Source organism: Manacus vitellinus, unplaced genomic scaffold (genome assembly GCF_001715985.3).
Source record: "Manacus vitellinus isolate BGI_N305 unplaced genomic scaffold, ASM171598v3 scaffold_7_pilon, whole genome shotgun sequence".
NCBI lineage: Eukaryota > Metazoa > Chordata > Aves > Passeriformes > Pipridae > Manacus > Manacus vitellinus.
In genome coordinates, this window is record NW_021940813.1 from 7,467,708 (window position 1) to 7,495,438 (window position 27,731).

The 27,731-nt window shown below is 39.7% G+C and overlaps 1 protein-coding gene across 6 annotated transcripts in view; it reads left to right on the top strand.

Annotated features, from left to right (window-relative positions):
• Positions 1-10,777: 10,777 nt before the first annotated feature.
• TAB3 (TGF-beta activated kinase 1 (MAP3K7) binding protein 3) overlaps positions 10,778-27,731 on the top strand; it is a 42,669-nt gene continuing 25,715 nt past the window's right edge. For all 6 annotated transcript variants that reach the window (XR_003916333.1, XR_003916334.1, XR_003916332.1 and 3 more), the window contains exon 1: positions 10,778-10,830. The gene's annotated coding sequence lies outside the window, so the exon portion shown is untranslated. The remainder of the gene's footprint in view (positions 10,831-27,731) is intronic.

The window sequence follows — 27,731 nt, forward strand, 5'->3', positions numbered from 1 at the left end:
TTATGAATGTTCTGGTGCCATGGAAGATGCAGAGATGTAACTGAGGCAGGTACTTTGCACACTAAAGCAAATAAACCTGTGTATCAATTTCTGTCAGCATTAAATGGCTATGAAATGCTACTATTCCAGCCCAGAGTGTTCCCTAACACACTTTCACTGTGCTCTTCACCATTACAAAACATGAGATGTGCTGCAAGGTTATAAGTGCTTACATGCACATCAGTGTTAATAAACCATTCCATTTATCTTAGAAATAGTTGCAGAACAAACAGAACTGGCATCTAACAAAACTTAGTGAGATGCTAAGGCCTCACAGAAATCAGCAGGAACAAGTTTGCACAGGTGAGGGGATTTCTGCACCATGGCAGCAGTGCAACATAGAAAACATAAATGGTCAAAGATAAGAGAGATGAAGACATAATTCAGGTGGAAACCAAGAATTTGACAAAATATATATATATATATATAAAATATTAGACTAGAACTATGATTTGAATTTTAATTACAAAGCTCATCCTGTAAACACTGACCTCGACCGAGCTGAAAAATCCTTCATTTCTATTAGGACTCCAGGTTTCCACACTGCACCCACAATGGCAAAAGGACAGGGATCTAAACAGACATAATTATAGACTTTTCCTGTTCTCAGGCTACGTGGAATCAAACTTCAAACAATTTAGCCTCTGGTGACCTTGACCTGGAAAGCAACTGCTGCTTTGGTCTATTAACAATCTTTAATGAGTGCATTGCTCTTGTAAGAGATTCTGGGTGATCACTTGGTTTCAGGGGTATTAGCCTGCCACATTAAAATATAGATAAAACTCAGCTTCCACTGACAACTGAGAGGGCTGAAATGGAAATACAAATTGACAGTACGGGTTTCTCTGATGTCCTTGATCCTGCCATTAATAACTGAAACACACACAGCAGTGAAAATTTGCACATGGTCATAAGTCATGGAGAAGAAAGTCCAGAAAAAAATAATTTACCTCCAGGAAGAAAGATATGCATGTTTAATTCTCTTTCAAATAAGTATGTCTTCCTCTTGATTCTCTTCTCAGATATTAAGGATCTGAGCCTATGCACACAAACTCAGTGGGAAATCTTTCAGCTGTGTTAGGTTCAAGTGTGCTCCTTAAAAGTCTAAAAATAAAACCAGCTATGATAGGTTTAAGAGCTAATTTCTGCACATGATGCAATTTTCCTACTGTTACCTGAAAAATAATCAATGCTGGTCCTATTCGAATATTGTCCTAAAACCTGCCTCATCCTTAAACAAAACCAAACAACAAATCACACAGCTTTTTGCAAGTCCTTGCAAGCTTATTGACTTCACTAACATTTTTATCTGAGTGAAGCTGCAGGGCTGACAGAATTCAATAGCACAAACACTCTCCTGGAACTACCCCAGCTCCCTCTATGTACACCTTGGCAGACACATCTTCTGGCTGAAAGACTGCAATGAGATAGGAAATAGAAGCGGCAAAGATCAGCCTCAGCCACCCCCTATGTTAATGGGTTCCAGAAGATTTATGGGGTTGCTGAGAAAGGCGCAGGGCCAGGAGTCCTGCAAACCCTCTGCTCCAGGGATACTCCTGGAGTTTTGTCTATGCTTTGGATCTGGCTGCCTTCCCATGCAAACGATGCAGGAGGATTAACTTCTGTGCCAAAGGAAGCGCAAATAATTTTGCCTTGACTTGAATGTTAACAAGTAGCAGACCCTCTGTGAGTGAGGTTTGGAAGGTTGTTTTAAAGAGCAGCTATTTCTTTAGACTTCACTTTCTAATTACTGTAAAACTGAATGGCTTTCACTTGAAACCACATGCAACATAGCCTGTTAAATTCGGGTAACAGTTTTGGAGCAGAATCCTTCTGTCCAAGGATGAATAACACTATTCCAGCTATTGTATTGCTGAAAGTACATTTTCAAAGGCATATGCAGACTCTGAAACAAAACATTCCCTTGGGGACAAGGCAGACAAAAAAGTAACTTTCCATAGCTGCAGACCATTTAAAGCACACTCTGCAATAATAGTGCCATCAGTTGCTGTCTGATGTGAAAAATGTAACCCATGCCAAGAACACGCTTTGTGTTTTACTGCAATAAGGGATTGTGTGACCCCCTTGTGACAACATAAATTAAAAATACATAATTATCTGTCTTTCAAAATGAGTAGCTACCTCATTTTACATATAATTGAAAGTGTGGGTGAAGGAATTAATTGTCAGTAGAGGCTGAAAAACATGATTCTTTATAGTCACGCTATCATTAATGAAAAGTAAAATATTTCCCTTATTTGTTTACAGTTTCACCTAGTCCCCTCCTATTATTTGTCTGAAATATGAAGCATTCACTTTCTCTTCTCCAATAATTTCATTGTAATAATGGACATTTTCATTCTTTTTGACTTGTATTCACTGTGTTTACCATTGTGTTGGCACAGATTTGACAGGGAGGAAAATACATTGCTTGGAAAGGACATTCAATTTCTGTGGTAGAAAGCTGCATGTCAGATTAAAGGCTTATTAAAAAGGTGTTAGTTCCTTGAGCTATGTCTCTCTAAACCTGAGCATTCATACTTTCATTTTTTTGTTTGTTTGTTTGTTGTTTTTTTTCCACTCTGTGCTGCGAACTTTGCCTTGTTTTTCAAACTACTGACCTGCAGGAAAACACCCACCCTGACTTTGTCTGGTCGTATAATTCAGGAGAATTGCTGGAATTTCTGTCCTTTTGCTTGCTCTTATTCCTGCAGTACCTGACAGAAGGTTAATAAGAACCTGTTTCCATGCTCTGCTAACCTGTGTAGAGAAAAACACAAAAGGCTGGACTGTGAAAGCCTCAAATAGTACAGAACAAATGTATGTAAGCTATGCATTTTAGGATAGTTGCCCAATTCAATAAAATTTAAGTCTTCCATACAAAACCAGCAGTAGGAAGTTCTTCCTTGTCTTCAGAGAAATCTACTTCTATTCATTAAGAAGAAAAATGGTGGAATGAGTTTCAGGAGTGTATAGTTTTAAGCAGAGTGGAAGGTGTTGAATCTTTACTGTGAGTACCCCAGTGAAAAGACTTTTCCATAGACCATCTGGAATTTCCCAAAAAGGGTCTTGTCTAACGTTTATCTAACTCTACCTGATGACAACAGGATTTGTTTCCAGTTCTCATATGCTTTATATTAGGTCCTGTATTTAGCTTTTCCCTCAAAAAACAGTGGTTTGAGGATCAAAAGACAATCATAGATACTCAATGCTTATGGCTTGATACTTTAATTAATTTAAAGTTATTACCAGGGAATACGTAGCAGAAAGCAAAAGAAAATGAACAGAGAGACACATGTAAGAAGTTTTTAGGTTTTTTCCTTAGTTGTTCTTACATTTCACTTCAATGAGAGTAAACCACACCAGAAGTGTTGAAGCCCCTGCTAGTATTGACCCCAGCATCAGGTCGGAAGAAGGGATGGTGCTTTTCAGCTGGCTAGAGACAAGAGAAGTGCCGTGCTTGGAAACTGGTGCAACTCAGCAAGCAAATTTAATAACATCTCAAACACAACGTATTACCCAGTATGAGTTTGAAAATAGAAGTTGTGTGTGCCCAGTTCCACATGAGACATGTCTGTGAGTGACTCTGTAAAATCTCATTCCTGCTAAAACAGCCCGTAGTGCCACGGCTGCAGAAGCACCGAGGTCACATTGTGCACAGTCCTTGTGAGCCACCAACACTGTCCTGTGCTCTGCCCTGGCCTTAGAATATCATTAGACCTTTGCAAAGCTCACAGACATTCCAGACTGCTGGGACTTTACTGATTATTGTCCTGGGGTGAGAGATTGGAACAGGAAATGCAGTCACAGATGCCTTCTGAGGGAAACTATTTCAATGAAGTGTTGCAGCACAAGCTGAGTTTTAAAAAATGCCTTGGTCCCAACTCTACTGTATCAGTGCCCTTCAACAACCCCACCCTTCCTCTTGAAGTGGTGCTACTGAGTTACAGAAGCACCCTGTCTATAAGGTGTTCAGCAGGACTAGCAAGATAGTAGTAAATTAGAAATCAACAGTCAAGACACTTTTAACTATTTAACTATAGAGATCTACCTTAAAGCTTCCTTTTCAAGGTCCAAGAAGTTACATGCTTTGCCTAGTGACTTGAGATAAAATTCTCCATTACTAGTTAGCAACACATGTAGGTCATAAATTACATTCATCTCTGGCCTCTAACCCAGTCTGTACTATGACACCACTGCAGCCTCTGTGCAGGTGCCTCTGCCACAAGAGCTGGTTCCAGTGTAGTGGGCACACTCACATTAACTTTTATTTAGCTAGAAACAGCAACAGGAGTAATACAGACTCAGCAGCCCACACTTCATCTATGACTGTACAAACCTGCAGAAAACCCTACATAAAATACATATTAAGTTTATGAACCCTCACTAAAACCTAGAGTGCTGTATTTATATGATTGTTAAACTGCATGCTAGCTAGATTAAACCTAGTTTGGTTATGCACCACCATTTACTGAGTAAAGATACTGTAAGTGCTGGCTCAATAGACTGAATTTTAAGTGTTTTCCACACAACTTATGGCCCACTAAAGCAGTCTTACTTCTGCCCCAAAATATTTTAGTAGAGATGAAACTAAACATTCCATAGCAGGCTATAAAACAATCAAAACAGTCACAGAATGAAATCTATTGCATTTTATATAACGAGTTGGACCACCCTAAACCTCATGTAAGTACTTGGTTTTTATTCATATCCTTCAGCACGGTTGCACCTTTGTGTGGTATTACAGAGCATGGTTTGAAAATCATTTTCTATTACATCTTTCCAGGAATATAACAACAGATATCAAAAGGGAAGTATTTGCATCACAGTCAAAACACACTGTTCCTTCCCTCTGGAACAACTCACACAGCTGTAGCACCCTTTGTGTCTCTCTTGCCCAACAGATGAGCAGGAAAGCAAGAAAGAGTGTGAGGAACATTTGATCCTCAGACAGTAGTGCTTTCTATATGCTGCACAGAACTCTCTTGCATTCCCATAAGCATGGGTATTTCATTTCTACAGATTGGGTTTTTCTGACCCAATCATTCTGATAGCTTTTACTAGCAGCAGTATCTGATGTGATGTGGTGATCTGCTATCTGCCTGTATTCCTGCTCACAGGATAAGCCGGCACTAAGCAATGACTGGGCCACTGCCAGCATGTGATGATGAGTTTAGACAAGCAGTCAGTTCAACTCAAAAGCACTATCTCCTTTTCAAACGTCACACTTGAGCGAAAAATCTAGGAACTGGAAAAAACACCCTGTTACCACTAGATCTGACGACAGGAATTGGGGCAAAAATGTCACTCTCATCCTGAGCAAACTGCAAACCACCAAATCATCTTAAGGAAAGTACACACAATCTTCTATCAAGATAATTTACAAATGTGTTTCTTTTATCCTTAAGAGTTTTAAAAATTCTTAAAAACAATATTAAAAATCACAGACTCTCCCATCTAGGTGCATCTATATGACACATAAACGGAACAATGGACTTAAACCACAGGCATTGTGTGCACTGTAGAAGGGTAGCCCCACCTAAGATAAAAACAGAAGCTCATTTTACAGAATACAGTAGTTCCACACAATAGCACTGGCACAGAAGGAGCAAGTGACATCATTCATTTAAATTCCTGCTACCACAGGGGAACTCGAGGTATTCAGAAACTGGATCTGACCAGAGCACCAAAGCTAACAGCAATGAAAAAACAACCCCAAGGGAATCAATTGTAATTATATATCATCCAAGAGAGAAGCACAGTCTTCATATCACGTTAGGAAAACAAAAAATCACAAATTTCCTCTGAATTATATTACTAAAGCCTTTGAACTCTAACAACAAAAATGCATGCTCATGAAGGCATACATACAAGGATGTCTTTTCACTTTCGTCACACTAAATATCCCATTCAAACATTCAAAAATCACAACATTTTATATGTTATTACTGATTCAATTCATCAGTCGTTCAGCACCAACTAAATAGCTCTAGTGACAACAGCTATGCCAGGACTGCAGCTGCTAAGAAGACCTTGAGAAGGAACACTTTCAGTCTTTAAGGGTGCTTATGGAGAACCTGTGTTTCTGTAGAATCTCGGTCTTCCAATTTACAGACTAATCTGCAAAGCAGCAAACTTAATTACGGAAGCTGCAAAATAAAAATGGGAACTGCTGTGTGCAAGTCAACTAAGAGGTGCAGGCCAGCAGAGATCTACTGCTCTTCCCAGTGCCTGTGTTGTTCTCTGGGTGAGAAGATCATTCCCAAATTGCAGCAGAGCTCTGTTCCCGCCTGTTGGACTCACTCACGTAACTTGAGAGTACAAAGGCACACCTTGAAAATGTTCTGGAACATGTACAGATCCCAGTGTTGCATGTCAGAAGTGGAGAACACAAGAGACAGAAAAGATAATAGTGAGGGATAATGCCTTGTCCTTTCCTGGAAATACACACACATTTACACATACACCAACAGGTTCCCCAAACTGTGTTAGGTGGCCCTTCAGAGGGTGTAAACTCTTAGATCTGCACCTTATAAGGCAGCAAAGATTCCACCTTAACACAAAGTAGTAACATTTTTGGCTGCTCTTGGGAATATTTGCCATTTCCCCAGAGGTTTATTTTGACTTCTCAACTTCAGTATTGCTGTGCTTACTGATAAGTTCCAAGACATCTTCATTTTGAACTCAACTTCTTGATCCATGATCCTTGCTAAAACAATAAACATTTTATACTGCTCTCTCAGAGTGACATGGCTGACAGCAGTATGAAATAAAAAAACAGCCAGGGTACCTAGCAGAGTCAAAACAGCTTCACAATACCTTTAGCAAAAGGAAAAGTACAAGGGGTTATGTATAGGTCCAAACCTAAATTTGGAATCTAGTAGATGAATAGTGCTCTAGAAATTGTTTTCAGGGCATAGAATTCACTGTAAGATGAGGAAAGGCCTTAAATGTAATGAAACACAAAAAAGTGGGGTGGACTTATAAACCTTTTGGTGTGTTTCAGTAACAACACACTGCCCATGGTGTAATAGTGAGAAAGAACTCAGCCTTTTTTAGATTCAAGAGTCCGTTTACAGTGCTTACATTGGAAAATTATGCTTTTGATTTGTAAATGGAACTAACTGAGTATAGGAATTATTCAGACAGAAAACCTATGGAAGGGCCATTTTCTCAAGCTACTTTTCTGATTGCAATCCCTTGGCACAAACATGCAGAAAATTGCTTTCTTCCAAAATAGGAAAATGGGTCTCTTGGACTGTGGCTCATAAAGAGAAAAGGGGAGCAGAAATAACTACATTTTTGTTCTGCTTAAAAATGAACGTAGCATGGAATTTAAATCCAAACCTGAGGCCTTTCAAAGATGGATAGTAATAAGTGCCATAAGCATTAAATTAAAAATAAAAACGTCACGCAGAACCCAGAGGCATTTTCATCTAGAAGTTATTACAGGCCTGGATTTAACAATGAATTCCATTTGACTTCGAGTTAACTGAGCTGCAAGTATTGAGGCCTAGTTTTCAGATTCCTCATAGCATATACTACATTTTTTAAAATACAGAAAAAAATGGAGATGTATTTCAGAGCCGGGTCTGACACACTGGTTCTCACACAGCTGTCTAAGAACTGACCTGATTACTACTCAGTGCCAGCTCTCCTTGTTTCCAGTTGCTAAATCCCATTAGGAGCAGCTAAAAATACATTAAATACTTTCCTAATATTACTTTTGTGTATAATCAATTTTCGTAGTTGTCATATGGATAAGAGACGAAAAAGCTGGATCAGCAATAAAATGATCTCCTTTCAGAGATGTGTTCAGCAAAGTCAGAACACACACAATCTGACTTCTGGGGTAATCAGACACCTAATACCCATAAGGATTTTTCTCCTAAATTCTCGAGCAGAGCACTGGCTCTGCTGTGATTAATTGTGAAGTTTCAAGACTGATTAATTTCCTAGTATCACAATCCTGCTCTCAAACCGATGACTAGCTGAGACCAGATGAAAAATTCTGAGCCTCTGCAATTTCTGTTGGAACACTTCTGCTTTGAAAGTGGGGTATGAGTCAGGCAACTGCTAGATTATAGTCATCCATTACAGTCCATTGCGGAGGATTGCGGAGGAAAAGCATAATTTTCAAACAAAAATCACTGACTGTTGCTGAAGTGAAACGGAGCTGTGGAACCCACTTATATATGAAGCTACAATGGTTTGCCAAGATACAATGGAGCTGTAGGACAGTGAATTTACAGAGAGGCAGTGAGAAACAGTAGAGGAGAGGTTTGACTCAGATGCTGATTTGAAAAATCTAGAAGCAACAAAAGACAGGACAAATCAAGTCAGTAGCTGGACAACACAAAAAACACTGAAGAAGCAATGGCCAGTACAGGTAACCTAGGGCACAGAGACTCCCATGTACCAAGAGCTGTTTCTTCCATTTTAAGGGAAACTAGATACAGCTGCTGGAACTATTCAGCATGAGTTTTTATTTGGAAATTATGGATTTTTGCAATTCAGCATCTTGATAACAGTTCCAATCACAGGATAAGAATCGATGTCTGTTAGATAACAGTATTGTTGCACCGAGATCCTGTTTACTCCCAGTTTTGCATCTGGCCTCTCCAGAAGGTTTGGCTTGTTTCCGATGCAGAGATTAGAATACAGGAATTCCTTAATTAACTTCACACAACCTCTGACACAGGACCTGAGGCCTCTGCACATGGAAGATGACGTGGAGAATCAGTAATGACAATACAAGATACACATCCTCCCTGCACTTCCAGTTCCTCACCAGAGAGAAACAGAAGGTGGTTACAGAACTCTGCATCTGCTCCCGTTGGTATCAGTGCAATGGTGTTTCTGTGGCTCTGACGAAATGTGATAAGAAAGAAAGAAAAAAAATCTACACAAGACAGATGCTAACTAAACAAAGAAAAGCATATAAACACACCACCACCACCACCACCTCCCCCCTGAAAAACACAAATCACGGTCTTTATAGCTTGGGAAAAGATGCTTTAGACCAGCTTACACGGGCACACAAACAGAACATAATCTCAAGTGAAGGCCCAGTCTGTGGATGAAAAATCAATGTACACCCACTAAACCATCTGCAAGGCTCTGCCTCAACAGGAATATTTCAGCCCCTGTGGATGTCAATGAAAAGTTCACATTGGATCAACTTGTATAATCACAGCCTCAAGTGTATCCTGCCAACAGAGGGGCACAAAAACTCTACTGGGAATGGCACAGGATCATGAGCCCTTTAGGCAGGAGCACAGCACAAGGGCATTTTCCTGCTCACAGACATCCCGTGCTGTGTGAGAATTCACAGTGCAACAGACTGCCCAAGGGGCTGTGGAGTCTCCCTCACTGGAGATATCCCAGAGCTGTCTGGGCACAATCCCATGATATGTGTTCTGGGATGACCCTGGAATGGGCTACCCAGGGAGATGGTAGAGTCACTGTCCCTGGAGGTGTTTCAGAAGAGACTGGATGTGGTACTTGGTGCCATGGTCTAGTAGACAAGGTGGTGTTGGGTCAAGTGTTGGACTCAATGATCTCAGAGGTCTTTTCCAACCCAATTGATTCTGTGATTCTCTGCTTGGGCAGGGGGGTTGGGCCAGATGACCCACAGTGATCCCCTCCAATCTGAACCGCTGACTGTGAACTGTGCTGGAACCTTTGTGTCCACACACTTTACTGTCGCTGCCAGTACTCAGAAAACAACCCATGAGTTTTATCCACCACCCAGCCTATCTCAGGAGGTTCCTCTGGACAGGGGGAAGGCTGGACCACGGGTCCACATCCCCCGAACACCCAGTGCTGTGTCCCGCCGGCTCCCGGAAACCTTTGTTTTAAAGGAGCTGAGGAAATACTCGTGGTGTGATGCTGCAGAGGCGACACAAGGGAATATCAGAGCCCGGGAACACCAGAGCCTGGGAATCCTATAGCCCGGGATTGCCAGAATGCAGGAAACTGAGCCCGGGATCCCAAAACCCGGAATGCCAGAGCCCGGGAATCCTAAAGCGTGGGAACGCCAGAACATGGGAATCTCAGAGCCTGGGAACGCCAGAGCCCGGGAACCCTATAGCCCGGGATTGCCAGAATGCGGGAAACTGAGCCCGAGATCCCAGAACCCGGGAATGCCAGAGCGCGGGAATGCCAGATGCCGGGAATCCTAGAGTGCGGGAATGCCAGAACATGGGAATCTCAGAGCCCGGGAACGCCAGAGCCCAGGAACCGTAGAGCCCGGGATCCCAGAACCCAGGAATGTCAGGGCCCGGGAATCTCGGAGTCCGGGAACACCAGAGCCGGGAATGCCGGAACACAGGAATGGCAGACACCTGGAACGCGGGAGCCCGAACCCTCCCTCACACCGGCCCCGCCCCCTTCCCTGGCCACGCCCCATTAAAACCGTGGCCACGCCCCCACTCGCTTCAAACCTCCTCCTCCCCCGCCCTTGCCTCCCGCCCTCGCCAAATCTCGCGAGAGCGGATCCGCCCGGCGCGCGCGGCCGCGCGGTGGGTCGTAGGGCCGCTCGCAGCAGCCGGGGCTCCGCCCCCCCGCCCGGCGGCCGCGCGCGCCGCCAGCCGAGCCCGGAAGCGCCGCCCGGCCGCGCGCGCCCGGGACCCCTGTCCCGGGAGCCCCGTTCCCTGCTCCGCCCTTCCCGCGCCCCTTCCTCCCCTCAGGAAGCAACGGGGAGCACCTGGCGCCGCGGCCCCGGGGCAACAGCCGGGGGCGGCATTGGACAGCCGCCGGAGCCGCAGCCGCAGCCCCCCGCGCAGCACGGTGAGGGGGGGCGGTGGAGGAGCCGGGTTGGGGTTGTGGGGGCGGGCAGGGGGTCGGAAGGGGCCTCAAGGGGGACAACCCGCGCTCCCCCCGTTCGCCGCCGGGCGGGGATGTCGCCGTGTCCTTCCTGGCGCCGGGAGGGAGCAGGCTGGAGCTGCCCCGGGAGCGGGAGGTGTTCCCAGCCCCGGGAGCGGGGGGTGTCCTGCCCTGCGTGGGCCCGGGTGTGGTGCCGGGAGGCGGCTCGTGTTGATCCTGGCTCCTGTTTTGCTGCCGCACTCCCACGCAGCGCCGAGCAGGGAAAACTTTGGTCTTTGTTTTTGGAGCCCGGGGATTCCTCCTGTGCGGGGTGTCCCCCGTGGTGTCTGCTGGGCCACCGATGCTGCTCTTGCAGTTTTAAAAAAAAAATAAATTAATAAAAGGCAAGTAGATTCACAGGTAAAGGCTGCCCCTGCCCCTCGGACGTGACTGCAGCAGCATGATGCTGCTGCCGAGCCTTGGCTCCGGGGATAGAGAGGCCCCCAGAGGTAGCGAGGCCTCGGTTTTGCTCTGTCCAGAGTCTTGGCTTCGGGTCGGGTTTGAGATCTTATCACTTGTTTGTATTGGCACCGGGGAAAACGAGCTCAGGTTTCATTTTGGTTTGTTTTTCTAATATAGGTGGATGTGATGGAAGGATGCACCTTGTATTTAGGGCTTGATACTGCTCAGTGTTAACATTTGGCTGCAGTCACTGTGCTTTCCCCTTGTTCAGACATGACTTGTAACGTGATATTGGCTCTTGTTTCCCTTGCTTTAGCAAGGAGAAAACAAGGAGAGGAAAGGCAATTGCTTTGGTGGCTTGGGAGTAACAGTACTTCAGGGTTTGGTAGAGATGCCCTGCCTCCAAAAAAACGGAGTGGCTCAGATAAGGCAGACTTGGAAAGTAGTGGGAAAACTTGAACCAAGACACTATGTTCAGGTAAACATGCATTAAACTGTCTTGGAAGGTCTCAGTGGTAACCAATTTGAAGATGCTATTAGTGGTCTATTGATACCTTTATAGCTAATGAATGCAGTAAATATTAGTTAAATAAATTGGCTAAAGGCTATTTGTGGTTGCTGTTGTAATAAGTACATTTCAAGATGTTTAAGCTCGATGTTACAGAGTAGCTTTTCCTTTTCCCCTCTTATTGTGTTCTAAGTAAATACTGAGAGTGGTCAGGTCAACCCATCCTGCTGATGTATTGATATGTGTCTGTTATTTTTAGTGCAGGTGTTTGCTGTGACAAAGTTGAGTAGTATTACTTTATGGGCTCATGTTCTGTGGCAGGTCCACTTGACCATTTCTGTTTTCAGAGCCCTCTGTCTAACAGAACTCTTAAAAGTTACGGGTAAAGCTTCTGTGGTCAAAGTCACTGTTCTGGTAACTGAAATTTTGTTTTCCAGATCTGTGAGAAAAGCAATACTTTATTCTACCTCTCTGCAAGTATATTTTCAGTTAACATATTTCTTTTAAAAAGAAGAAATGTTAAATTCATTTCCTCTTTGTAGAGAGAGAGGAACAGGATTTTTAAAAATAAAGTGTTTCACAACATTTGTTAAAGCTTGCCCTTTGTCCTATGTTGTGAATGGTGTCTGTTGATAGCAGCAATCTGAAGAATGCCATAACAGCCTGTGTTAATGTATATATGGACTGTCTCAGTTCATAAAACTACCAAGGTGTCAAATTTTACACACTTTATTAAAGGATAATAAGATCAGCATTTAGGTCTGCCTTTAATGTTACATATTTTGGTTTAGATGCAGTGAGTTGAATAAGTGTGAGGAATTCTTGCTATGATTTTATACTTTTGTGATGTATTTTTATCTGGCTTTGGGTCATAACCTTTGCTATAAGTGATTGCAGATAAATGTAAAGAGAGTATTGTGAGATCTGTGGCCATTCTTGTTCTTTCCTGGATCTCACTGAGGTTCCTTTTTCCTTCCGTTAGTTGTCATCTTGAGGAAGACAAGGGAACTTGAATAGATGTGGTGAAAACGTGTCTTCTTTTCCACTCAGCTTTGGTGATATGTCTGTGCTGATGTCTGTCAGTTGAGTTGCAGAGTAAAGAGTAATCCTAATGGAAAAGGATTCCTTTGAAGTCATCCAAGAGAATACATTAATGTGATTCTTAAGGTTATCCCATAGTAGCTTGTCTCCTTCTGTCCCCTCTCAAAAATTGTGTAGCAATGAAATGAAGTTCAGTTTTTGTTTGCACTGGTCTGTAGTTGCTTTCTCCTGACTTCAAACCTGTGATGATTCATTTTGTATGTATTTTTAAATAGCATAAGTAGCCTCAAAGTATGACCTGCAAAAGTATTCTTGGTTAGGGCAAGAGTTGCGTACTGAAGTATAGGAAACTCAGATGTTTTATTGAGTTGTTTTTCAAAGAGCTGTATCTCCATGTGGGATGATAGCTCACATCTTTACTTCCATAGCTGCAGTATTTCAGCAAAATCATTAACAACACAAGCAAAAGCCTTTGATTTACTTCTTTGACACCAAAGGTATTTTTGAGGTGATTGAAACATTGAGTAAATGATCAAATCTAGTAAATTTTGGGTAATGTCAAGTCTGTCTTGTGTGCTTAGTCATCCACCTGAACTATGGTATGACACATTTTGCTCCAGGAGCATCTGTATGATGCTGCTGTTCCCACTGCTGGGAGCTGAAGTAGGAGCAGTGCCTGGTGTGTTTGTACCTGTGTCTGCACACAGAAGGTCAACTAAAGTGCAAGTACAGGAATCACTTTTGTTACATGGTATGTTCATGGTTAAAAGGCAAGTGACAAATGGAGTGTGAAATTAAGAGACAGTTCATACAAAGCCTGAAACAGTTTCATAAGCACCTTTTAGACTACTTTTGACTGCAAGTGTTTTAAATTACACAGTAGAAATATCTGTGGCTTGTGGGTTTGCAATATTTTTTCCTGTCCATGTTGCTGCCCTTACTCAAACAGAAAAATAAAGCCAAACTGAAAAGTGTTGGTGCTGCATAGTACAGTAAACTGTTATTAGGGATTTACTTTCAAATCCCTGTCAGACTTTTCTGTTTTTGTCTTTTTTCTTGCAAGTTGAAGCTTTTCTTCAGCTATGTAGATAATACAAATTTTCTGCAGACTGCTATTTATGTATGGGCATAGTAGAGTAAAATATTGTCTGAGGGATGATATTGGCTGTCTTGTTCTCCTGAAAGACCAAGAATCATTTTGTTGAGATTAAATGTGTGGTCATGTCGTGGTGCCAGTTCCCATGTGAGAAGCATTCTTCCTAAATGGAAAGATGAGAGTTTTGAAATACTTGTTTAGACTCGTGTATGCAAATGTTGAAGGTGTTGGTTGAAAACATTGCTGGAATAGGTTCTTGTACTCTGCCAAACCTGGAAGTGTCAGTCAAAGTTGTCCTTTGAAAGGCTTTCACATTATGAATGTGCTGGTAGTACTTAGCAGATACATCTCTCCAGCTTCAGACAGATGATGTGAGTTCAACCTGACAGTGTAGTTGGTTCTCTGGTACTATCTCTCATCCTGTGTGACATGGAGAGTTGGTCAACAACTTCTGTGCTGTGTCAGTCAGTGCACTGTGGTATTAGTATCCAGGAGACTCGTGCACAACTTCCAGAAGAAACATCACTGAGGCTTTTTTTTTATCAATATGGAAAGCTGAAATACGTCTCACAAAATTCAGTGTATAAAAGCCACAGTGTTACTAATAAACCATACAGCTCAGGTTGTGCAGTGAGTTATCACTGCTTAGCATTTTTCTTGTTCTTTATCTCTTTTTGAAGATTAATTATACTAGATAGATCATACTGTCTGCGTGTCTCAGTTTAATGTCAGAGTAGAACTAACATTTCAATATTCTTACACCCCATTGATTACTACATTGAATGTTTCTCTCTTTTCAAGTATTGTTTCACAATAGCCAGCATAACACTAAAGGGAAAAATGCCACCTCTGTTAAGATTATATACAGCTTTGTGTTCTCAAGAAGCATTAGTTCTTGAATTTCAGGTGGTTTCATTTTATTCAGGGTCTGAATTCAAAGTAGCTGTATTATAAAAGCATCTCAAATGAATTATCAGGTTTTATCCTAATCTAACTGTATTGTAAGGAAAATTACTTCTACTTTTGCTCTTTTCAGAGAGTTGTTTAAAACAGGGGGCTTTGTAAGCAAACAGAAAAGTCACAGACTAGATAGAGAGAGGTCATTCTGCTACAGTGGTGTTCAGTAACCTGGCTGTCACAGCTGAAATAGAGATGTTTTTCTGTCTGCTTGTGGACTTGCTGGGGGATCATTGAGGGTGTTTTCTTAAAAACACTTTTCAGCAGGTTGCATTCAATCAGTTGTGTTCCACATTCATAATGAAATACTTGCTTTCAAATGAAATTGTATCTCCACTGAAGTGTGTATTAACTTGAAAAGCGGATCAATTTCTGTGAAATCACGGTTCATCTAAGAACAAATGGGATTTTTAGGAAAAAAATCTGTTACTATCAGTATTTGTCTTGGATGTTGTGGCAGAAAAATCTTGAATGATTTTCTAAATTCTATTCAGTGTTGACTGTATCTTATCAGATTTGGTAGCAGTGCTAGTATTTTAATCTTGTTGCAGCTTTAAGCTTCCATTTTTCCCTTGCTTGGTTATGTTCTAAGGTGATTTGCCCCGAAGACTCATCTGTTTGAACAATTCTTACTGGTTTACAATGGCACAGCTTCAGTGGACAATGGCTGGGGAAAGGCTTGGTTTGTTCTATGTGTGTCATTTGTTGCACTGGTATAAATTCTAAAGTATAATTCTTTTTGTTCTGTGGGGAGTTCGTATACTTGGGCTTGACTTAAAATGTGGACATTTTTTTCCTAGCACTTGAAAGAGTTGTGGATTTGTTTTGTTCTTTGTTTTTTGGCATTGGGCATAGGACTAGTAATACTTGATAATTAGGAGGTGGTTGTTTGGGTTTTTTTTTTACCTAGGTGTTGTGCAAGTTATGAAAGAAATGTAGAACTTGGTTTTCATGCTGATGTTCTTGAAGATCAGCTTGCAGAAATCGTAAGCCAGACACTAGGTCTTCTTCAGAGCATTGCCTTGAAGTGTATTTACCTTTTTTCCTGAAATTCTTAAGATTATCTTGATGGAATAGTAATTCTCACAATAATCCTGCTAAATGTTGGATCAGAAATGATGTATCTAGATAAGGCAAAGTATTAATTTGGTATAATTTCACTCTGTTGCTTCATACTTGCTCAAAAAAAATGTTAATAGGATAAATTTCTGCTAGCAAGTGTTACATCAAATATCATCTTTCTTCCCACTGCTGACTTGAAGGTGTTAAAAACTTTTTGTTGTTTTCTGGGTATTCTGCTGAAATGCCAGTTTGTCTTTTCCTGGTAAAAATCAAGTTTTAGTTGCTGGGTGATCTGGTGGTGTGCAAATGTGACTTCAGTAATCACTGAGTAAGTGTTGCAGCCGGACTGGGAACACTTATATGAGATTGTAAGAACAAAGTGCATAAGATTATGCACTGACAAAAATGTCATTTTTAAAATACAGTTTGATTTTGTACATTATCATGGGTTTTGCAACTCATTAAGTTTCAAATGGGCAGCATGGGGTCGCAGTTATTTTAGTCTGTCTGTGCTTCATCTCCTGCTGTTTGGGCAACATCCTGAAAACACGGTTATAAAAGTTTGCATACTGTTCCTTCTTCATGAACATCAGTGGCTTACACAGGTGTTTCAAAAATTAATCTCATTGTTGGTCTGAAAGTGCTTCATGGGTTGTGAGTTTAGAAATTTTTTGAGTAATTGTTCAGGAATGTTTGTAGTTCTGTACTTTGTCTTGACTCTGGACTGGAGATGTTGGCCTTCGATAGCCATGTACTGGGTTCAGTAGCAGGCAGTGACAGTGAGATAATTATCCCTGTTCACATTCAGCTTCCTTTTGTGTCAATGTGAGTTTATTAACAGTTCCTGTAACAAATATATTCTTTTATTGTTGTTTTCTTGGAATATCCAGCTTAAAGTAAGAGAGACCAGACAAAGAAAGCAGTTTCTATCATATCTATTGCAGTTGAATTTTATAAGTTTATAAATGGCAGAATGTAGACCCCTCTTAAATGAAATTTGCCTCTTTGCTTCTGAAGCCATGTCTCTAAATACAGTAAATGCTGCTTTTCCTTTAAAGAAAGTTCCAAGTCAAGTAAATGTTCTACCTGCCAATCCTTTTCAAGATTTGGGAGTTGAGGTAAATGAGGCTGAAGGTACCCTTAGGCCTAAGAGAGACCTAAGTAAGATCAGCTATTTTGCTCTGTCTTTAGAAATGATGATCTACTGTATAAAAAAAAGAAAAAAAGTAAAAAAATTAGAGAGAGAAAAAGAGTCAAAAAAAAAAATCACCAAAGCATTGAAATAGTTCCTTTATCTGACAGTAAGTGGTCTGTGAGAGGGAGATGAATATGTGGCTACTGTACAGGACAACTTTAAGATTTCCAGAGACAAGAAAGAGTCCTCTCAGCAACTCTGTACAACAGGTCTTGATGGTTTTAGTCCCATCAGCTGGATGACATGTTTCTATAGTAATGTGGACATTGAGGCATCTTCACTGATCCTTGTTGTTGTTACTCAGCAAGGCACTAGTACCAACAACACAGACGTTCCTGGTACTGTGATAAACAGTACTTCTATTTCTGGAGGAACACCAGACACTTGAAAGCTGCTTTTCTTTAACTGAGACATCTTTCTGTAAAAGTTGTAGCAAAAATTCATGACACATCTCCTAAGAGCATATGTTACCCAAGATGTGATCAGGGCATGGAGGCTTGTTCTGTTTGGTTCTTTTCTGTGCAGTTCAGTTCTAGGGTTTTGTCTTCAGAAGTCCCAGTGCAGTTTGTTCTCATATACATCTGTTACTGACTGTTAGTGGACTGGTGTCTTCTGTCTGATGGAAGATTCCCCTCCTGGAAACTCAGCAAAGATGAAGGAAGAGCTTCTACTTCTCTTAAGGAATCCATATCTCCTGAAAAAGAAAATTCTGCTCACTCTTCTGGTGGTTGGGGGAGGTGGAACAAGTTTTGCATTGCTTACTGAAGCCATCCATCCCTGTGGGGATTGCAGTTCCTAGACTTAATGGCTCTAGAACAAGATGAAAGGGAAGTGGTGTCAGGGAGCTGACAGGACAGCATCAGAAGTTTGACTGTCTTCTGTGAATTGAGTGTAAAAAAAACTCCCACAAAACCAAACACTCCTTATCTGTTTTGCCCCCTTTGAGTCCTGTTAAAATCTACCCTGTAGATCATTGTTTGGCCCATCTTTCTGTAAAGAAGTCTAAAGAATTCTCTTAATGTCTCTTGGTTTTGGAAGTTTTGAAAAGTAAGGCTTTCATAAGTACTTAGAGTGCTAGAAGAAGAGGAAAAAAAGCGCAAAAGGTTTAAGTGTTTCTATCTGATTTATAGTCTTTGATTCAGGCGGGAAGAAAGTAGTTATGACACTGACATTTTGGTATCTTTTGTTCTTATGTTTTGATTATGTGCTAAAACACAGATTCCAGAAATACGAATTTGTCTTATGGGACGAATTGTGCCCTCATGAGCATGGCAAATTTCTACTTTGGGGCTATTCTGAATAACTGTTCCTGAGCATAGTCATTGGACTACTGTATCCACTTGTCCATTCATAGAATATTTGAGTTTAAGCTTTGTTACTAGCCTTAGTTAGTTAGCCTTAGAGTAAAGGCTACTTATACTTTGAATTGCTTCCTGAATGCTATTTGCTGAACTGAGCATGTTTAATGTACTACTTTTTTGCCACTGTTGGTTGTATTGCCATCAGTAAAAATGGTTGAGTGCCACATGCTTATGTAAGCTGCACTCATTTTTAAGTGAAACTATTTATGGTACAGGCTATTTAGTCTGTTCAGAAAATGAAAACTCTATATGCTTAAGGGGAATGCATTTAGACTTGCGTAGACCTTTCTTTTGTCTGCTTTTCTGAGTTTGGTTTTGTTTTGATTTTTTTTTTTAACCACAGTTGGTTTTGTTTCCGGGGATGAGGGTGGTGTTTGTTTTGTGTTCCCAGCAAGTGTGTGATACACTTAGACTTGTAGGGTGAGTTATTTCTGTGTATACCAGAATCTGTGAATTATGTAAGCATGTTACGTAACCATAAATAATCTTAATTTTTATTAAGTTATAATAAATGTCAAGCAATCAGAAAAACTTGGTAGTTTAGATTATTTGTTCAGTAGTAGTGATGATCCCATGTTATGATCCCATGTTAGTTGTTTGGTTACCTGATAGTAAGTACAGCATGACAGAATCCTCTTAGAAGACTATCCAGCAGACAAATACTCTACCAAAAAATTGCTGGATTTTTGTTTTCCCCAATATGCAGGAAGTAGTGGTGATTATTTGAATAATGTCTTCTTGAAAACCAGTAAAATAGCTATATTGCATTTGTATGAAGCAGTATTTAACTGGAATTCCTTTAATGGTTAATGATGTTACTAGCTATGAAAAAAAGAATGCTTAAAAATTAAATGAGTTTACTAAGGTGCAAACCTCAAGGTGGGATTCAAATAAGTTTTTATTATGCATATATTTGAGTACATGTAATCTGTATTAGTTTTATGAAATAGTTACAGATAGTCAAAGATTAGTAACTTCTGAGTTTATTCATGTGATTGTAAATCTTTCTGCTGAGTAACTTTTCAGGAGGGACCTGTGAGGATTGCAAACTTCTCTTTAAGTGTGTGTTAATTCTTTGTTAACACTAGATTAAACTTATCACTTGTATGCATCTCAAAATACTAACGTTTTTCAGTGTAGGTATTTTGTATAGTTTGGCCTACTTTTTGGGTTATTTTCTCTGTTCTGTGATTATTCTTATTTGCTAATCCCCAAAATTCATAACTAATCTGGTTTGATTGCTATGTTTTTCCTGTGGTCGAGGTTAAGAGCTTCTCCCAATTCTTCCAAATAAAAAAGAAAATGAAGACTCAAAGACTCAAACACAGAGTTCAGGACAATCATTGCTTCTCCAAGGTTTAGGTTTCTGGTTTGCTTGATTGTAGATCATTTGGATTTCACAGGGATACTGTCATTTAACCTTGGAAAGAAGACTTGTAGGAATGTTACCTGTTCTTCAGCATCTAAATCACTAAGTAAAGAGTGACCAACTGGATATACTGGTTGCAACCACAGCTGTTACTTGCATGGTTTGTTGCAACTATTGAGGTGCCCGTGTCACGGAAGGAAATCTGCTAAATGGAATTGAAGAGTTATGACTTGGACTGCTTTTGTAATGGGAAAGTCTAATTTCTGATAGTTTTTTCTGTCTTACCTGAAGGGAGAGTCTACTTTGAGATCTTCCTGGTCAAATCCTATCTTGACACTTGGATCTAACACTTCTCTCTCATCTTGGCTACCTGCTGCTGTCTCAGTGTTGTGTCTGACTGTGACACAAGGTTCTGTGGAGTTTTGAGGTGAATCATGGAACTGATCCAGACTGGGCCAGTATTTAGTGTTGGCAAATCAAAGTTTAACTTTGGTAATGTCCACTTTGCTGTCTCTAAATTTGTGCTGGCGTGCTGGGAGGAGCAAGCGTTCAAAGGAAAGGAGAAGCAAATTCTTTCTTCAGAAATACTGTATTTTTACTGTTTTAAGGTGATTATGAAATAGATGAGACTTCCTTTGTGACAGTTTTCTCTTGTGGAAGTACCCAGACTGTGTGCTGTCGCTAAGCATTTTATGATGATAAATACTTCCCTGAACAAAGATTTATTTTTTTTCCCCCTCCACAACTTATTTCCTGAAGTTAATGTCTAGTGCCTAGTGCTCACTTGTTTTGATTTTTAATGTTGGTTTTTTTGTGGGGGTGTTTTTGTTTGTTTGTTTGTTTGTTTTTTCCAGAATTCAACAACAATAGCAAAATACTCTTTTTCTGGAATTGCTGTTTGTTTGGTGTTTTCAGTTGTGACACTGTGTGCTGGACAAGAAAATGGGTGGATTGGGATGTTCAGTATTTCTTTTCCCTTGTAACTGTATTTGTGTCTCTGCATAGAAGGGAATTAGATTGCAGCCCTGTATTCCTTCTTAAAAAAGTTTGTAAGAAGCTTGATATTTGGGTGTGGTTATGTTTGTAATTTTTGGTGATTTTTTTTTTTCCTTCTGTTAATTATTTTGCATTTCTGATGTTTAAGAATTTATTTTCTTTCCCCCCCAAAAATAACATTCAACAGCATCTTAATAAGCAGTTCTAATATTACAAAATTCAGTAGTAAGTTGTCTTTCTACTGACTCCTAGGCTAGTCTAGATTGTTGTATAGTCTTCTCTAGAGACATTTGTTTTACATTAGTAATTTAAAAACTGACTTAAAATGTAAAATACATTTGGAGTTCAGTTTTATTGAGGTAAAAGCAGTTGTGTGAACAATTCTGTGCATTTGGCACATGTAATTTCAATTTCTAGTACTGATATTTCCTTTAAATATTTGGTTCTTATTTGAAAATAATAATTCGAGTTTTAAGTCACTTTTTGTAATAAATTATGCATATTGAGAATTTTTAATACAATTTAGGCATGCTTATTATGATTCATGTTGTTCAGTTATTGAAAGTTTGCTTTACATAGTGAATACTTGGACAATAATAAGTAGTAAGTCAATATTACAGTGTATTAACTTGTAACTTAATTGTGTGCTCGGTTTTGTGGGTTGGTTTTTGGTTTGTTTTTATTTGTTTGTTTGTTTTTTGTTTGTTTGGTTGGGGGGGTTTTGTGTTTTTGTTGTTGTTTGTTTTGTTTTGTTTGTCTGTAGTTTCTGTTTATTCTGGACTCAGTTCAGTTGAATTGAGCATGTATAACTACAGAAAGAATGTATTTACTCTTACACATACTTGGAAATGTGTTTATTAAAGGCATTTTCTCATTAGACTGTTTTGTCTGTGTCCAGTTAATTTAGTTTTCAAACATGTAGTAAGTTGCACTTCTCATCTAAGTTGGGTGTGGAAATCTGACAAATAAAGCAGTAGAGATCCTGTATGTGAGACGATATGTACAGAGAGTTGAATGTACATTTTCTTTTACAAGTCTTCAAATTGGTGTGAATTTATTTTTAATCCATTTGACAATTAGACAAAATATGTAGTAAGATATTTGAACCTAGAGTAGCTCCTTAGGTTAAACTATGTAGACAGTGATGGAGAATTAGTGGCCCTCAAGTATTCAAGGTTTCGTGTATACCCTGAATTCCCAGTAACTGTTCTTGGCAGAGGTTGGCTAAAACATATATGTAAATCTGGTAACTGGAGGTTCTTCTGATTGTGCTTCTTGAGTAAGTATTTAATAAGAAGAGTCCAGTCTTTTTCAGCCAAGAAGAAATCCGGTCTTTAAACAGTACTGAGTTTAGTTCACCACAGTGGAAAACTGGTGATCTGAAGTAGTCGTGAAAATAAAATACAATTATTTTTGTATTATCAGAGTTTTTTTAAAAGATAAATTACCTTTGATTTTTTAAAGCTGATGCTGAAACAAAGAACAGGCTTCTTAGAGGTATCTAACTACTTAATTTGCATATTTCTCCAGCAATTGGGAGGAATAGAGAACTGTATATGATATATAGTCTAACAGGTGACAGACCTGTTACTGTATTCCTCAGGTCATTCAGGTATTGAAAACCAAGTTTTAAATACACAAGGCTGTTTAGCAAAGTTATTCTTAAAATGTGCTTATTCATAGCATTTTAGAAGTATGTTAATATCTAATTCTCGTATAGGTTTGAATTCTGTTTCTAAATAAAATAATAGTGTTTGTTTGTGTAGCATTGCTTCCCATCCTGTAGGGGAAGAATGACACAGAACAGCATAGAATAAAGCTTGTGCTTTAAACAGCACTAAAAATGTCAAAGACTTTCATGTCCTTCCTTCTCCCTCTCCTCTAAAAGCGAAGAGAACTCAAAGTGTGCACTTGAGTGCGGATCATGTAAATGCTGAGAGCTGTGAGTTTGCATTAATGTTGTGAGAATTCTGAAGAAGTCACTGGCTGTTTGGTTAAGCAGAGGATGTGACTTGTGCTGTGATTTTGGAATCGAGGCATCAGATTACAATGCCGTCTTGATGTATTTTTTTCTTTCAACTGCTTCTTTGGTTCAGAAATGTAGAAGTGTCTCACTGTGTGCTGCCTGCCCAGGGCAGGCTCTGTGTGTCAGTTATTGCCTCAGGGGAATGCTCTGGTGGCAGTTGTGTTTGGCTGCCCGGGGGGTGACTGCAAATTATTTTAAACTTCGGATTTTTCTGCTGTCTAACCTCCTGTTGTGTACCAGACTGCACTAGATTTATGGGAAGATACATGACCTTGATTTATTTTTTTTCCCCTCTGTGTTCTCAGTAAATGATGCTCTTTTAAGACTGCAGGGAGTTAACCCTAAAGATCTGTGTTTCAGATTGAAATTCTTGGTTTCTAATTGAAGAGCTGGGCATGCTCCATATTGTTCCTTTCTACAAAACATATGGACATTGCCACTTCTTAACAGTAAAGAAATGGGGAGATTGGTTAAAGAAGTAACTTAATACCACATTTCCTCCTGTGCTGCAGCATCTAAGCAAAGAGAGCACTGTGTCACATCAGGTGAAAAGAAGGCTTTTACATTCCTGGCAGCACATCTGCAGCCACTCAGACTGTTGAGTGGCTGTCAGTTCCACTCTTCTGGTGGAGGTGAAGAGCCCTGAGCACAGCACAAATAACAGGGCAAGTTCAGTGTAGTGTAGAGAATGTTTCAAGTTCTTTTGCTGCTGCTTTACAAAGTTATCCCTAAGACCCCATAAATCTGATAAGAACAAAGGTCTGTGGAGGTAAAGGAGAACATTGATTTTGGAGGATGCACCTACTTTGAGCTGCTGGAAAACATCTTTTTGTTTTTGAGAACTGAAATAATCCAAACCTCTTGGAAAGTAGAATTAGTTAGTAACTTTTAAGTTGAAGCTGCCTTTGAGCCCTAGTTTTTTTTCTTCTTGTAAAGCAGGATTATGAGGATAGCTTCCTAAAAGGGAAATGAAATCAGTGCAGTTTATCCTACCAACCTTAAATGGAGTACAGTAAGGCAGATCAGTGTGGAAATGATTTGGCTTTAGAGACATACTGATTGCTTAAAGTGTTTAATATGCATGTTTGACTTACATCTGGAAGGTTATTTGCCATGTAGAATAAAAATAAGGTATTCTAAAAACTGAAATTGTGAACAGAGACTTTTGGGTGAAATGCACTGAAAAACCAAATACTACTTATTCCTGAAAGTTTCATAGAGTGTGCTTCATTCATTTTGTCTCATATTCAGATTTATAGCTTTTTTTTTTTCTATAGCTGTAACTGATGAAAGTGAAATTTGCTTGTAACTTCACTGTCAGACAGCCATGCAGTGTCAACTGTGGAGAGACTGGCACGATTTTTGTCTCTTTACTTTCTATATTGTAAAGCTGATTCTATAAAACCAAAGAGTTGTTTAACATTTTCCTGTCAGAGGAATATATTGCAATCACAGGCTCTGTGAAAGGGGCATCCAGCTCCACCATCACAAAATTGATTATTTTTTTTTTATTCTCAGCTGTATGTAAAAAGTCATGCATGCTCCAGCCAGGAATTGCATTAATCTCATCACTTGAATTTGAAATTTTCTGGTGTCAGACCAACAAAAATAAACAAATGTTAAGACTGATGACCTGAATACCAACAACCTGCATTTGCAGACAGTGTCACTGAGTTGAGTAACCAAGGTGTCCAGACTGCAGACACAACTTTGGTTAACCTACCGAAGTCATGACTTTAAAGCCTCAGAGAGAGGTAAAGTGTGTTTTATTTTTAAGAGAAGTTTGTGCTGTTACATAGCTATGACTAACCTACAAATGAATCATTGAGCTCACAATTAAGTATTAAATTGTTAGAAGAAATCAGTTTCCAATTGTGTCTTCTGCCCAGAGCACACTGAAGAGCAGGAAAGTAATTTGACAATACTAAGAATGCTGCATTATTAGAGTAGAATATTCATTAGCTGTAAGTATTGGTTTTTCAAATGTACAAACTTTGAATACTACATTGAGTTGGAAACAGAGGAATTTACTGAGTAGCTATTAAAAGTAGACTTTTAATTCAAGAAAACCAATAAAAAGGTGTCCCTGCCCATGGCAGTGGGGTTGGAATTAGATGATCTTTAAGATCCCTTCTAACCCAAACCATTCTGTGACTCAAAGCAGAAATTCATTTTGTTCGTGGAAAAGTTCAGAGTAGGTGACAGCAATTCTCCTGCTGTTATCTGTGGTTTCTCAGCCTGCACTCTCTGCTGTTAAACCCACCTGGTTTGGAGCTCTCAGTAAGGAAGAGGATACTCTAAAGCTTTGATCAAGTAAAGGTATTGGATACCATTCAAGTCCTTTAAAGCTGTAAAAGAATTTTGGCAGGAATGCATCAGTGCATTTTAGGACAAACAATTTTATTCTAATCTTTCCATTATCTCTTTTGGCTTGTCCTATTTCTGGTCCAAGATTATGGAACAAGTGAATCTGAAATATCTAGACTTCCTTATGGAGATTTGCTTTTCAAGCAGTTCCACAGACAGGACAGCTACAGCTTTATCTGAGTGTTGATTGTTTAATCATCACCTTACAGACCAACGTTTCTTGCTGCCACAGTTGTAACATAGGCTTTGCTTATGGAAGGAGGGGAAACTCCCAGCTTTCCTTCCACCAGACCTTTTTTTTGGTGTCCTATTAGTATTTTTTAATAGAGAATACTAAACTGAGTGTAGAATGAAGACATTTTAAAATGTCTGCCTTGTATAGTATCTAAGGCACATCTCCCTGGAAAGTCAGTCTGGGGCTAAGCTGAGATAAAATAATGTTAGTAGAAGATGATTGTGGTCTTAAAAGAAAATAAAATATGTTGCAGAAACAAAAATCTAATTTTAAGGCACTCTGCCCTCAAAAGAAAAAGATATAAAAAGGGTAAACTAGGGTTTATATGACATCTCTGTACATACATATATATATATAGCTATGTACAAGTGTATATATTGTTTGCAGATAATGTTTTTATTTTAAGGTGTCTTCTGTCTTGCTAGGAAATTGGGCACAGCAGTTCCTCAGCTATAGCAGATACTCAATCATCTATACATGTACCCATATGATTATAGATAACTTCAATGTGTTATATTGGAAAAACATAAATAACATTAATGAGGTGTGTAACCTCTTGATATGACTTTTTTGTGGCACCCTTGTGAGTGGGTATTCATGCAGAGACTTGTCAGAAGATATTACAGAATCAGCAAGGTTTGTGTTACATTTCCTTATCTTAAATTCTTCTGGAATGATAGAAAAGACAGGCACGCTGCATAACGTGTTCACTGTATTTTGTAGCAATTAGTCATGTCAAAGAAATTTACACAGTCAGGACACCAAAGCTTAACTCAAAACTTCAGAAATGGAAGTTGATGCTTTCTGGTGTGTAGGGAGTGTGGTTTCATGTTTCTCTCTGCTGTTGTTCTCTCCTGACTCCTGACTGTTTCTTGTTTTTCTGTATCTGTTTTCTGCTTACTTGTGTCTCTACTTTTTGTTCCCGTTTACATGTGCCTGTCTGCTTCCCTCCTCTGTTTCCTCTGTGTGGAGTCATCAGTTTGTGTTTGCTGGGGATCCTGAAAGGAGGTTTTGTTATCCCCTCACTCCACTTCTTTCTAATCTAGGGTTTTTCTTCTAGTTCAAGATGGCCAAAGTGAGGAGAGGCAGGTAGTCATCAGGCCAGAGTGTTGCATGGGTATTCACACCTCCCATTTTCTCTCCTGTTTCAACTGGTCATACTGGGTGCAGAAGATGTGAATACAGTATGTGGGCAGTCTGTGCAATAGACTTCGTGGAGTTATCAGTTATATGGAATGTTGATAAACTTAGACAGGTCACTTAACTTGAAACTAGTCCTAGTTAGAGTCTGCTTTCATCTCTGCAGGAAAAGGGATGCTGCTTCTTTACAGGTGTAAATATGCTTTGTGGTCATTTTCTCGATGCAGAAAAACGTAAACGGTGATGATGAGGTGTGTTACAAAAATCATCTGCATCCTGTAAAGCTCTTCCATATATGCAGTTTTCAATAAAATAGGGATCTTTGATTCAGTCAGTTCATTGAATATGGAATATTTTCAGGGTTTGTCATAGAAAAACTCATCAGAGGCTTAACAGAGAAATTGTACTAGTCTGTTTATTTAAAACTTGTTTACAACACTGCTACAGTGAGCCATCACAAGTTCTGTGTGGGTAATCCAAATTACAATTTGGTTCTTTCTTTTTTTTTTTTTTTTAATAGGTCTTCAGGCATTTTGAAACTTGTGGCTTTAGTGAATTCCTACTGATCTGAACTCCTGCAAAAGTACATACAGTGTTTTGTTTTGTAGAATTGTCTCGTGGAAGGACTGATTGTATTTTGGCCAATATAAATATATCTTGGGAACAAAGCCTGTTCCAAATGTACCTCAAGCGAATTCAGTGCATGGCAATGAATTTGTGATGCTGGAGCAGGAGCTAATGCTGAGGATCACTTTTGTAGGAGCTATCAAACATATGTTAGGCTGGAACAGTAGTAAATTCCTGTTGAGCTGGTTGAGATTCATACTGGTGACCTGCAGATAACTCTCCATCCATAGAGATACTTGGAGACATTTCTTCTTCAAAAAATGTTAATCTCATGCTTCTGAGAAGGAAGCTCTCTTTCTGGAACAAATTATGTATTAAGCAATAATCCAGTATTTTTGCAGTTGGTTTGCTCAGTTTCCCTCTAGTGTAAACCTCAGCTTCTAGTAGTTGTTAAACCTGGAAATATGAATAGCAGACTCTACTTTAAAATGAAGAAAAAGCTGA